This window comes from Triturus cristatus, chromosome 8 (genome assembly GCF_964204655.1).
Source record: "Triturus cristatus chromosome 8, aTriCri1.1, whole genome shotgun sequence".
Taxonomy (NCBI): Eukaryota; Metazoa; Chordata; class Amphibia; order Caudata; family Salamandridae; genus Triturus; species Triturus cristatus.
This window is the reverse complement of record NC_140591.1, coordinates 46,923,658-46,936,090: the sequence shown is the minus strand read 5'-3', so window position 1 is coordinate 46,936,090 and position 12,433 is coordinate 46,923,658. Positions and strand designations below refer to the sequence as shown.

General features: G+C 44.2%; 1 long non-coding RNA gene and 1 pseudogene across 1 annotated transcript in view; one reads left to right on the top strand and one right to left on the bottom strand.

The window, feature by feature from the left end:
* LOC146799987 (uncharacterized) overlaps positions 1-12,433 on the bottom strand; it is a 67,691-nt gene that overhangs the window by 28,459 nt on the left and 26,799 nt on the right. The gene's annotated exons all lie outside the window — the stretch shown is intronic.
* On the top strand, positions 10,905-12,410 carry LOC146799988 (uncharacterized; annotated as a pseudogene).

The following is a 12,433-nucleotide window of genomic DNA, read 5'->3' as shown; positions in this document are numbered from 1 at the left end:
TGTAATGTCTCTTGCGCCACAGGGCGGGAGCCTAAATGCAAAGTAACTGTGAGGGGGTTATGATCGCCAAATGATATCTTTATCACCTTGGATTCCAATACACGGTCCAATAAATCAGAGGACATAAAAATAAAGTCAATGGTTGAAGAACAATCGCGCCCCCTAAACGGACAGGGATAGGGACATAGTCCATGTCAGGTGTTTGGGACGCTTCCATGGCATTACTAAGGGTATGTTCGCTCAGTATCTTTGCTAATTCAAACCCCCTTTTTTCAGCTTGGTCTGTGATGTTGTTAGTGTCCTTGGTCCAATACTTCTTTATTAATTTGGCATTAAAATCTCCGCCGATTAGAATCCCTGTCCCCTCCTCTGATTCCAAGTTTGTTTCCAATTTCCTAAGAATCTTAGAGAGGGCTATATAGTTTGTATTAGGTGTGGAATAAAAATCATTATTATAAAAATTAATTATATAAATCCTGGGTTTTAATTTCAACTCGAGAACCTGAATATTCGGGTTTCCTTCTGATAGATCTTTGATAGTACCTCCCACCAATGTGCTGACACCTATAAATAATCCTCCCACTGCACAGCCAAAAATAGGCTTGCTTGAAGTTACACTAAAGCAATGGTAACCCTCAATAAATAAATTGCTGACAGCCCATGTCTCCTGGAACATAACAATATCTTTGTTGTCCAGTAGCTTGATCCATTGAGGGTCAAGCAATCTTGGTTCCAACCCAGCAACGTTCCAACTAAGGATAGACAATTTGGAACGTTTTGGGACACAAGAGGCATTATGGCCACTAGGCTGCTTAGGTTGAATTGATAGGGTAATTGTGTTCTCATGTGTAACTAGGGACATAGCCGGAACAGCGTATGGTGCCATTATCTCAATTTCATTACATTGTACATAATGAGGGTTTTCCCTGGTGGTAATAGGTACATCCTCACTCCCTCTATTTCTTTTCCCCAGTCAATCCTGACATTCCAAGTTGGAGAGAGCATGTTCAAAACGATTATGCGTTGGTATGTTATATATATATACCTTGGCTCGTTCTGGGGCATGTTAAAATTTTGTTTGGGCCTTGCGTAAGGTCTCTCCCTTGGGTTGAGATAAGAGGGAGTGAGGAGAGGTAGATATGGCATTTGATGTAGTGGGGGTATAATCCGTTGGCCTAATAAACGACCATTCCTAAAATTAGTGTTGAGATCTTGATGAGGATATTCATAGCCGTTAATAATATTGTGGTTCATACCTGGTTGATCTGCTAAAAAATTATTCCCAGGGTTAGAATAAAAGTCAATTAAATGTCTATAAAAATACCCAAGAGGAAGCAGAGTAGTATTAAATTCCCAAGGTGAGGGCAATGGGGCTTTTGAGAGTGTAGATTGCACCCATTGTGGGGATCTAAAGTTTATAATAATGCAATCTCCTTCAAACTTTTTTCTCAGTGGGCCCACCCACCCTACTCTCTGGGTATGAATAATTTCCCCTGCTCCTTCCATTGGAAAATTGCAATTTACAGAAAGCCAATGGAGAGTTCTATTTCTTAGACTTGTATGTTTTTCCTCTTGGGTTTCCCTCAGTTTTGGGACGTTGGCTAAAACCAAGACATACGGTCCGCAATCTGGGGGTAAACTGATGCGGGCCGGAAACTGCCTCGCATTAGTCACTTCAATTATGTCGGGCTTATCTGTTAAGTGGTGTTGGTTAACATCGTGCACTTGTCTCGTTGGTGGCCTATTGCTTATGTCAGTAGATTTCTCCCTTCCTCCAGAACTAACTGTCTTAGTGGTTTTAGTGTCTAATACCTGTCTGGATAAAAGTTCTGAGTTTAGTTGATCTTTACTTCTACTCGGTTTAGATGTGGAGGGAGAGGCATTGGTCTCCACTATACTTTTCTTGTTGGCCATAGTGTGTTGTGGTTTATGTGTGTTAATGTTAGTTGTACCAGGGTGTGATGTAGTTATGGGATTACACCCTGTACCTAATTTTAACACATGATCATCTAATGCCCTCAACCTCATATCAATATTAAGGACTTGTTGATTAATGGGTCCTAAGAGGGTGGTTATTAAGGTCTCCATTCTCCCCCAAAATCCTTTCGTTCCCCAGCAGTGCATTAGTTAATGAAGTTTGTTCATCATTTTTACTAAAATACACTTCACTATGACCATTGTTTTGTTCTACAGGAGTGAGAGGCCTCCTCAGTTGAGGGCGCCCACCATTCTCTCTACGTTTGTCTACTGGTGGCTCTGTTTGTTTCCCTTTTCGCTTTGCTTTTTGTTTTCTTGCTTTCTGTCCCCTTGTTCGTGCTGGTGTACTATCACTTTTTTCCCTATCTATAATCGATACATCCGTATCTGAGCATAATTCTATCCCTTCCAAGTGAGCCTGCTCATTAACTGAGGATGGGATAGTGTCAGTGCTCTTATTAGCACTTGATCGTAGCATAGACGGGGTTAGTGATAGTCTATTATCCATTGTACGGTGGTTAGGGGATATGCTGTCCAGGATTATGCAATTCACATTAAAGTCAGTGCCTGGTAGCCCCGCGTAAGATGTTATATCCGATGTGGCAACCAGGGAATCCAGTGTATTGTCCTGCAGCAGAGGTGGTTGCGAGCTTAATGGGAGCGAGAGGCGCCTTTCTGTGTTTTGGATGGCAGAAGCCACAACGCCGATTGTCCTCTGGAGCATTTTATCGATAGCAGTCAAACTGGGCAATGGGGTGGGGGCGGTGGCAGTTGAGGAAGATGTTGGCTGCTTACGGGTAGATTTAAGCACAGATGGAACTTTTTTCCCCATTTTCCAATATGTGTTTGAGTATACTACGCAACAATAATTGGTTGATTCCCGGTCACAATATGTACTATACTCACACACTTGACGATCTCTTACGACTGAGCCCTGACTTTAAATAGGCCAAGGGGGGTTGCCCGGCCCGACCTCCAGCGACCCCGGACGGCCACAGACAGTCCCGCCCTTTTCCCGGGCTTCTCCCGGCGCCGCCCGCGAGGCGGAGGGAGCTGCCTTCCTTTATACGCCTCCAGGCGCGGGAACCGGGTGGTGGGCGGTGATGCAGGGCCTGCTGGGGGATGTAGTCCGGCCCTCTTCGCGGCTGCGCAGCGGCAGCGGCACAGCGGCGGGGGCAGCCCAGGCGCAGCACTCTGCACTCCCCGGTGAAGCAGCAAGACAGCAAGATGACGGCAGGCACAAGGGAATCCTCCCCAACAGAGGTTCGCAGCAGGCAAGTGTTTCCCGCTCCCCGAAGGGAGCTGCCTTCCTTTATACGCCTCCAGGCGCGGGAACCGGGTGGTGGGAGGTGATGCAGGGCCTGCTGGGGGATGTAGTCCGGCCCTCTTCGCGGCTGCGCAGCGGCAGCGGCGGGGGCAGCCCAGGCGCAGCACTCTGCACTCCCCGGTGAAGCAGCAAGACAGCAAGATGACGGCAGGCACAAGGGAATCCTCCCCAACAGAGGTTCGCAGCAGGCAAGTGTTTCCCGCTCCCCGAAGGGAGCTGCCTTCCTTTATACGCCTCCAGGCGCGGGAACCGGGTGGTGGGCGGTGATGCAGGGCCTGCTGGGGGATGTAGTCCGGCCCTCTTCGCGGCTGCGCAGCGGCAGCGCAGCGGCACAGCGGCGGGGGCAGCCCAGGCGCAGCACTCTGCACTCCCCGGTGAAGCAGCAAGACAGCAAGATGACGGCAGGCACAAGGGAATCCTCCCCAACAGAGGTTCGCAGCAGGCAAAGTTCCAGTAAAGTTCCAGCTGATCACGCAACCCCCTCCAGGCATCCACCCACCTATGACACTCACCTATTATCATCAAGTGGACGCCCACCTTCACGCCTACCTACACACCCACATGCTCTTATCTCATTCTCTCTTGCTCCGCCTGAAGCACTCCTGCTTACATATATTATTACAATGTATATATATTGTACTCTGAGAATATTCTGAGAATAGTTTGAGAATCCTGATCCCTTCCTGATCCCTTGTGGTGATGGAACTATTCTCCCTATAACTCGAGTTATTGGAATAAAGCCCTTTTGAACCTGATACCACAGACTCAGCCTCTTGCTTTATGCATGATCATATTGATATATAGAAATTCTGAGTGCGTAATATTTTATTTACGACACCTATTGTGAACCCTATTTTGTCTAACTGGCGCCTGTGTGGTCAGGATTTCAATCAAGGGGTCTTTGTGTCCGCCCAGATCCGGGAGGATCTCTCCTGAGGTTCTGGTGGTCGCTTCTCAGGTGGTTACTACGGATGCCAATCTGATGGGCTGGGGTGCTATCCGGAATGATTCATCGGTGCAGGGCAAGTGGTCCAGGCCGCTGATGTCTTCCAATTACAGGGAGCTGATAGAGGTTCATTTGGGTCTCGTGGCTTTTTCAATCTTTGCTGGAGGGTCACTATGTTCAGGTCAGGACGGACAACCAGGTTGTCACATTCTACATCAATCAGCAGGGTTCGTCGCCTCAGTCCTCTCATTTGTTCGTGGGCGAAGGAGAAGTTGGTGTCCCTGTCTGCCATTTACCTGCCTGGCAGGGAGAAGGTGGTAGCAGACTGTCTGAGCAGAGTTTTTCTCTCCATGGGCTCGTTGTCTCTGACCCAGGTGATGTTCCGGAGGTTGCGGAGGATATTTGGGTGTCCGATGGTGGACTTGTTTGCATCTCCGGAAAATGCCAAAGTCCATTCATTGTTTCTGCACGTTATGCCTTGCTGGGGGCTTGGAGAGTGGTTGCAATGTTCTTCCTGTCGCCTCTGGGTCTTTTGTATGCCTTTCCCCCCGATTCCTGCAGAAGATCAGGAGGGAACGGGCAGTGGTGCTCCTGGTGGTGCCAGGTTGGCGTTGTCGCCTGTGGTTCCTCTGTTGTTGGAGTTGGTGGTACCTCTGGATTGGACGTTGCCATTTCATCTTTATCCTTTGAAGGGTCCTCCAGTTCCCCTTCCTGTGTTCCGGCCCATGGGTCTTCAGGCTTGGCTCTTGGAGGTCTCTGATCCAAAGTGGTAGTTCGCAGGTGGTTGCAGGTCTCATTCAGCAGTCCCGGCGCCCTTCTACTTTAAAGTCTTATGCTAAACATTGGGACAATTTTTCTGGTTGGTGTCTGCGCCACAGTTGGTCTGTTGATGTGTTGGATCCTACTTGTGTTCTGGATTTTTTGAAAGAGGGTTTTGATTTGGGGTTGGCCCTTTCTACCCTTCAGGCCCAGTGGGTGGCTATTCGAGGTTTCCATGGTTCCCCTTTTGTGTCTATTGAACCCCTGGTGGCTCGACTTTTGAAATCTCTAGCTCTGCCACGCCCTCGTCCTGTGTTGTCTCCACCTCCATGGGATCTTCCGCTAGTGTTGCAGGCTTTGCAGGGTGTTCCCTTTGAGCCCCTGGAATCTGTTGACTTTAAGTTTTTGACCTTGAAAGTGTTTTTTTGGTGGCGATTGCCTCTGCCAGACGTGTTGGTGAGTTGGGGGCTTTCTTGAGGTCGGACCCGTGTTTGAGGGTTTTGGAGGATGGGGTGGTCTTATAGGCTCATCCTACTTTTGTGCCTAAGGTGGATTCTTTCTTTCATAGGACGGCGTAGGTGGTCCTCCCTGTTTTCATTCCGGATCCTACTTCTGAGGAGGAGTCTCTGTTGCATCTTTTGGACGTGAGGTGTGCCGTGTTGATTTACTTATCTCGTGTGGCTTCTTTTTGTAAGGTGAGCAATCTGTGTGTCACTTTCAGTGTTGCACGGCAGGGCCTGAAGTCCTCCCTTTCTACTTTAAGCAGGTGGATTAAAGAAGCTATCCTGTCTACTTATGGTGTCCAGTCTGTGATTCTCTCGCAACCGATTCTAGGGTGTGCTACTCGTTTGGTGGCTGTTTCTTGGGCCGCTTTTATAGGTGTTTCCATGTAGGATATTTGCAGGGCGGCCACTTGGTTTTCTCCTGATACCTTAATGATGCATTACCGGCTTGAGGTTGGGGGTGGTGCTTCCATTGCTTTTGCCTCTTCGGTTCTGGAATCTGTGAAATTGTTTGTTTTATTTTTTTTATTAATTGAGTTTTATCAGTACATCCATGAATCGTACATGCATATTCAATGTATTGCCTCAACTCAACAAAATGCAACATAGTTAACAACTTACAGTGCATACTTATATCATTCAGTACATTCAATACAATGTGCATCCCGCAACCATCCCCCTAGCGGACCAGCATCCCCCCCAGCAGTTCTGTCAGCACCCTTGGAATCTGTGAATTCTTGAATTGTGTTTTCAATAAACATTTTGTTGCTGCCTTCCGTGTGTGGGCTGTGTATTTACTTATCCATGAAGCTGATGTTGCTTTGGTATCTGCTCATGTGTGATTACTGTGGCGAGGAAGGCGGACGAGGAGGTAATGCCCCGGTTGCTTACCGGTAATCTTCATTACTCCGAGTCCTAGTTTTCCTTGCCACAGTATAGTTTCCCTTTCCTCCCGGCCCTTGTTGGTTGATTCATTTCTATGGCTTTGTTTACAGGTCGTGGATGTGGGGTTGTGTCCTTTTATGGGATTGGTGGAAGACGATGGGGGCCATGCTGGAGTAATCAGGAGATTAGTAGCTAGCTGAATTTTACTTGGAGTTTCTGTGGGAGCATAATGCTCATGTGTGATTACTGTGGCGAGGAAGAGTAGTACTCGGAGTAAAGAAGATTACCGGTAAGTAACTGGGGCATTATGTTGCAGCGACCATGTGGAAAATAATTACTAAAATGGGCCATCAGTGTGGAGAAAAGGTAATCTCTTTGCCCAGTCCTGCATTACTTAGAATTGCTACTAATCATAGACATTCTAGCATGCTTCCTTGTTTATTTTAAATGACTATGCACATGAGCATGGAAAACTGGTGGCAATGAGGGCTTGAGCGCTTTATTTCTGGTTAGGCAGACAGTACTCCATCCGTCAAGGTGGCGGAGGACATTACCTCCGCCACCCTGACGGACTACATTTGGCCAGGTTTAGAGGTGACTGCTGACTCTGCCGGTCATCTCTGTACATTGAAAGGAACCACTGCCATGGCGGTTCCTTTTCATGTACAAAAAGCATTGGTCGAGGATTGCCAACAACTTATACCGCCTTCCACCAGACTTTTAAGTTTTTTTTTCAGAAGCAAGCTTAAAGTAGGGGGTTGTTGCTGAAAAAACAAACAAAATGAATCAAGGCATGGGTGGTCATTATTTTTTTGTTTTTTGGTCCCTCATCACAATGTTTTGACTGGCGGTGACAGACTTAAAAAAACACAGATATAATATCATCCACCCTAAACAGTGCGAGCAGTGTAATGTCCTTCTTTCAACTGCCCTTATTCCATTTGGCCACAGGGCAAAGTTTTCATTCAACATAGCCAGTGGGAACTCCGTCAATGGAAAACGTTAGATCTAACCATCCCTAAATGAGAAAGGCAGACTGACAGTTTCGCAGAGAGGGAATTCCATCCACTTTATAAAAGAGTACCCTGTCATCCCGTCTCTAAATCATGCCCTAATTATTAGTGTTTCACATTTGGTATTTTATGGTAATAATATAATATCCTGCAATAGTCTTTTAAGATTCTTCCTGTAAGTGTTGCTGACTTATTCTGCTCAGGTAAACAGGCTGCCTTGCCCATCTGTACTAAGCTCCACCTCTTTAAATGCCGGGATGTGATGGATTTGCACACATTTTGATGAGATTGTTACTAAAAAATGGAGACTCTCCCAGTAAATTGGGGCCATCTGGTCACCCTAACCAAAGGACACATTAAAAGCTGCTCTGCCACTGACGTTCTTGCTGGTAGCCTGTGAACCTCTTGTTATAAACGAACTCAGCACAGTAGGTCTTGAGCTTGTTTCTGTCTATAGGAGTGCATCCTATAGCATATAGTTTATACTCAGTGCTCTGCACAAGGTGTGTTAGCCAATTGAACTCATCTAACTTTAGTTCATTCTCTCTAAAAAGCAGCCCCTGCTCACTCTTCCCTCGGAGAGAATAACATTTGTTTTCTGCATACTGGACAGCCTGTTCAGAGAATTAAAGAAGTTTTAGGTATTTCAAGCAAATCATATCTATAACTTAATCAGGACACACACAAAGCTTCCCCCTTCTCCGCTCACAAGCTCTGTTGCTACACCGGGTCATCTGGGCCCATGGGAGCCCCATACAAGAGTACTGTACGGTGCTGGTCAGAAAAAAAGTATGCATGCTCAGGTTTCCGAGGTACTAGCTCCACGCTGGTCCTCTCCATGCGGATCTCCCTTCTATTCACTTTTTCCCTTCCCTGCAACCTGACCCCTGAACCTGGGAATGAGTTCAAGCCAAATTATTATTCTTGAAACCAGTAATCTGGCCTGGGCCATTGTCTTCTTCATGTTCCCGCTCCATTTAATGAAATTGTTTACTCCAAGATGAATCAGTGATATGCCTGGCTTTACTCCTTGAGAGAGAAAATTCATTATCTTTAGAACAGCTTTCCCTATCTCACCATAGGCTTATCAACATCATTGCACTGTTGTATGCAAGAGCGAGGTAGGACCACCCTCTGACATTTCCTAGCCATGTTGGAGTGCTAATGATAGAAACCAAAGCCATCTGGCCTTTCCCAAGCATTGCTTAATTAAAGAGACAATTGTTTGTTGTCCAAATCCTCACTGAATTTACATGAAATCCCAAGAAGCCATTTGCCTTTTACCTGCTAATCCTTATTATATCCCCTTCATATATCCCTGCACTGGCAACAATTGGTGCTGCTGGAGCCTACATCAAACGTGTTAAAACATGGAGCCCAGGATTGACTAGTACCTTGCACAGGACTAACTGGAAGGTGATCTCGCTGCACCTGTCCAAGTCACTTAACCCCCCTGACTGACCTCATCTCAACATAAGCTCTTAATAAGTAACACGCTCAATGGCGTTCAGTGCCCGTTTACAGCTAGCTTTCCTGTATGCAAATACCCCATACATACACATATTTTGAGTTTGAGGAATGAACCAATGTCACCTAATTTGCATTTTTCCTTGCATTGCCATAATGATCAATATTTCAACACACAATAAATGTACTGCATTTAATGCAAATTATTGTACAATAATGAAAAATATGAATCAGCTAATGCAACTGAATAACAACTTTTATGGCCTAAAGCAAAACAAGAAAACCATGATATGATGCCTGTAACAGATAAGTAATGCAAAATATATGATAACCTGTAATGATAGTAAGCTTCTCTGCGGAATATATGAATTGTATTGCATTTCACTATGTGCATTGATAAATGATCAAGCTAGGCAGTAGCCTTAGCTCCAATCGGACAGTAAAGTGAATAAGGCTATGTCCCTTTCTAGCTCGCCGTAGATGGCACTGTGCTAATCCTATGCTTAAAAACTCTACAAGAAAAACAGATATTTGAGGTGAGCAGATTCAAAGTGTCACTGGAATTGTAAGGTGCTCTCTGCCTAAACTTGGGAACTATCCGGAGTTCCTTGCTTCCTGTTTTGCATACATGTGTGTGTGTGTGTTCTGTGCAGCCTTCTACTCTGTCTTTGTCTACACATCATAGTCCAGTTATCATTACTAATGACTTTGCTCATTAACTCCATCCCATCTGATTTATATTTATTGGCTGTGCCTTGGGCAGTTACTATATCCCAACATTTTATCTTATTATTCAGGATTCCCTTAGCTCAGTTTTATAATGGGAAAATAAATAGATTAAAAAAAGTTATATTGTTTTAGCCTTTAAAATGCTTCTGCTTATTTTTCAGCCTCATAGGTGAGAAGGAATCCAGAATGAAAACAACATTTCCAGGAACATTTTGTTGGAATCAGACAATTCAATACCAATTTAGAAGCATTGACCCCTGAAGGTATGGGGCAGTTTTTGGAGACTTTAGCTCATGAAAGAAGGTCTGTGATTGTTATTGACTTGAGCTTCAAATGTAAACAGCATTATTCTATTCAGAGTTAGTTCCACACACCAAAGGATTGATGTGTGTATTAAGAATATGACATCCCTTAACACTCCAAGGACCTCTACACAGTTAAGAGATTTACAGTAGACAGAGAACCCACAAATATATAGAATGCAACAAAACCTTTCTGCCTTAGGTAACAATAAAAAGTCACTGCTGAGGAAACTATCCATGGAAGAATTCTGAGGATATACATATGATTGTCTTCTACGTGAACTCTAAGACATACTATCCATTGGAGGGAGGCTAGCCTTGTGGATGTCATGCAAATGCATTGAGCCTGAGAATGTGCCTAGAATAAATGACCATCTAATGGCACATCACGGATACCACGCACACCAAAGACTTCATCAGTGGATTAAATGTGCTACAGAAAGAGATGGCAAATACTATTACATTGTCTTCATATTAGCAAGAGTGAAAAGAAGAGAATCAGAATGGAGATGGGAAGATGCTTCTAACTAGGAGGCTCATCTTAGTAGCTTGTGGTTAAGGGACACATTCATAAAGATCTTTTGACTAATTCAGCAAGGCAATGACAGAAGCGCACATCATCTAATATATTACCCCCTTACCAACTTTCACCTTATGTTGGTTGCTGTGGTTGCACTAGTGCTGAAATTATTAGAATCAAGAGCAGTTAATTTCCGTTGATATATCTATTCAAAATGGACCTAGCTTGTAAGTAGTAACTCAGACAGACAATGGACAAGTTATAAATATATATACTGTGTTACAAGGATTTAATTACAAGGAGATAAATACTTAACCATACTGTGCACATTATGGAGGGACTAGACAAAAGCTTTAAATGTGACAAAGATATTTATACCCGGACCCATCTTGAAAAACATCTTGGAGACATCAACATATTAACAGCAAGTAAATATACAGAGTATACCACAACTTTTATTAGAAAGACACATTTAATTGTAGATGAACAAAACCATAATGAAGAGAAACTATTTAAACATGTTAAGATTTCATCACAAACGTCACTGCCAAAGGACAAACCTCAGAGTGGACCAAGATCGCATACATGTACTCAGTGTGACAAAACCTTCATTACAAAGACAAAGCTGATGATACATCTGCGAACTCATACTGGCGAGAAACCATATGCATGTTCTGAATGTGATAAGGCTTTCAGTCAAAAGGGTGAACTAGTATCACATCAGAGAAATCACACTGGAGAGAAGCCATATACATGTCCTCAATGTCAAAAGGCTTTTAAGAGAACGTACACCCTATTTCTACATCAGAGAAATCACACTGGTGAGAAACCTTTCAAATGTTCTGATTGTACCAAGGCTTTCAGGCAAAAGAGTGAGCTTTCATTACATCAGAGAACTCACACAGGAGAGAAACCTTACATGTGTTCCGAATGTGAGAAGGCTTTTATTACAAAAACACAGTTGATAATACATCATCGAACTCATACTGGTGAGCGACCATACAAATGTTCTGAATGTGAAAAGGCTTTCATGCAAAAGAGTGAATTATCGTTACATGAGAGAATTCACACTGGGGAAAAACCATATAAATGTTCTGAATGCAATTATGCTTTCATTCAAAAGGGAAAGTTGAAGCGACACCAGAGAACTCACACTGGGGAAAAACCATACAAGTGTGGTGAGTGTGAGAAGTGTTTCATTACAAAGCAACTGCTAATTATACATCAAAGAAATCACACTGGCGAGAAGCCATATAAATGTTCTGAATGTAAAAAGGCTTTTAAGAGAAGTAGTGAGCTTTCGCTACATCAAAGAAATCACACTGGTGAAACCCCATATAAATGTTCTGAATGTTACAAGGCTTTTAAGAGTAAGGGCGAGCTATCCCTACATCAGAAAAATCACACTGGTGAGAAGCCATATAAATGTTCTGACTGTAACAAGGCTTTCAAGCAAAAGAGTGGGCTTTCAGTACATCAGAGACATCACACTGGGGAGACTCCTTATAAATGTTCTGAATGCGACAAGTCTTTCATTACAAAAAGACATTTGCTTATACATCACCTGTTTCACACTGGCGAGACACCATACAAATGTTCTGAGTGCGACAAGATGTTCAAGGAAAAGAGTAATCTCTTGCTACATCAGAGGAATCACAGCGGGGACAAACCATGTAAATGTGCAGGATGTGACAGGGCTTTCAATAGTAAGTCCGAACTGTTAGTTCATCACAGAAGCCACACTGGGGAGAAACCGTACAAGTGTACTGAATGTGTCAAAACCTTTAAGCGAAAGGGTGATCTATCAGTACACCAGAGAACCCACACTGGGGAGAAGCCGCATAAATGTTCAGAATGTGACAAGGCTTTCATTACAAAGACAGAGCTGACTGTCCATCAAAGAATTCATGCTGGTGAGAAGCCATACAAGTGTGCTGAATGTGACAAGCCTTTCAAGCAAAAGAGCCACCTGTTTTATTTGAGATGCAAAATAGGGGAAAAAACA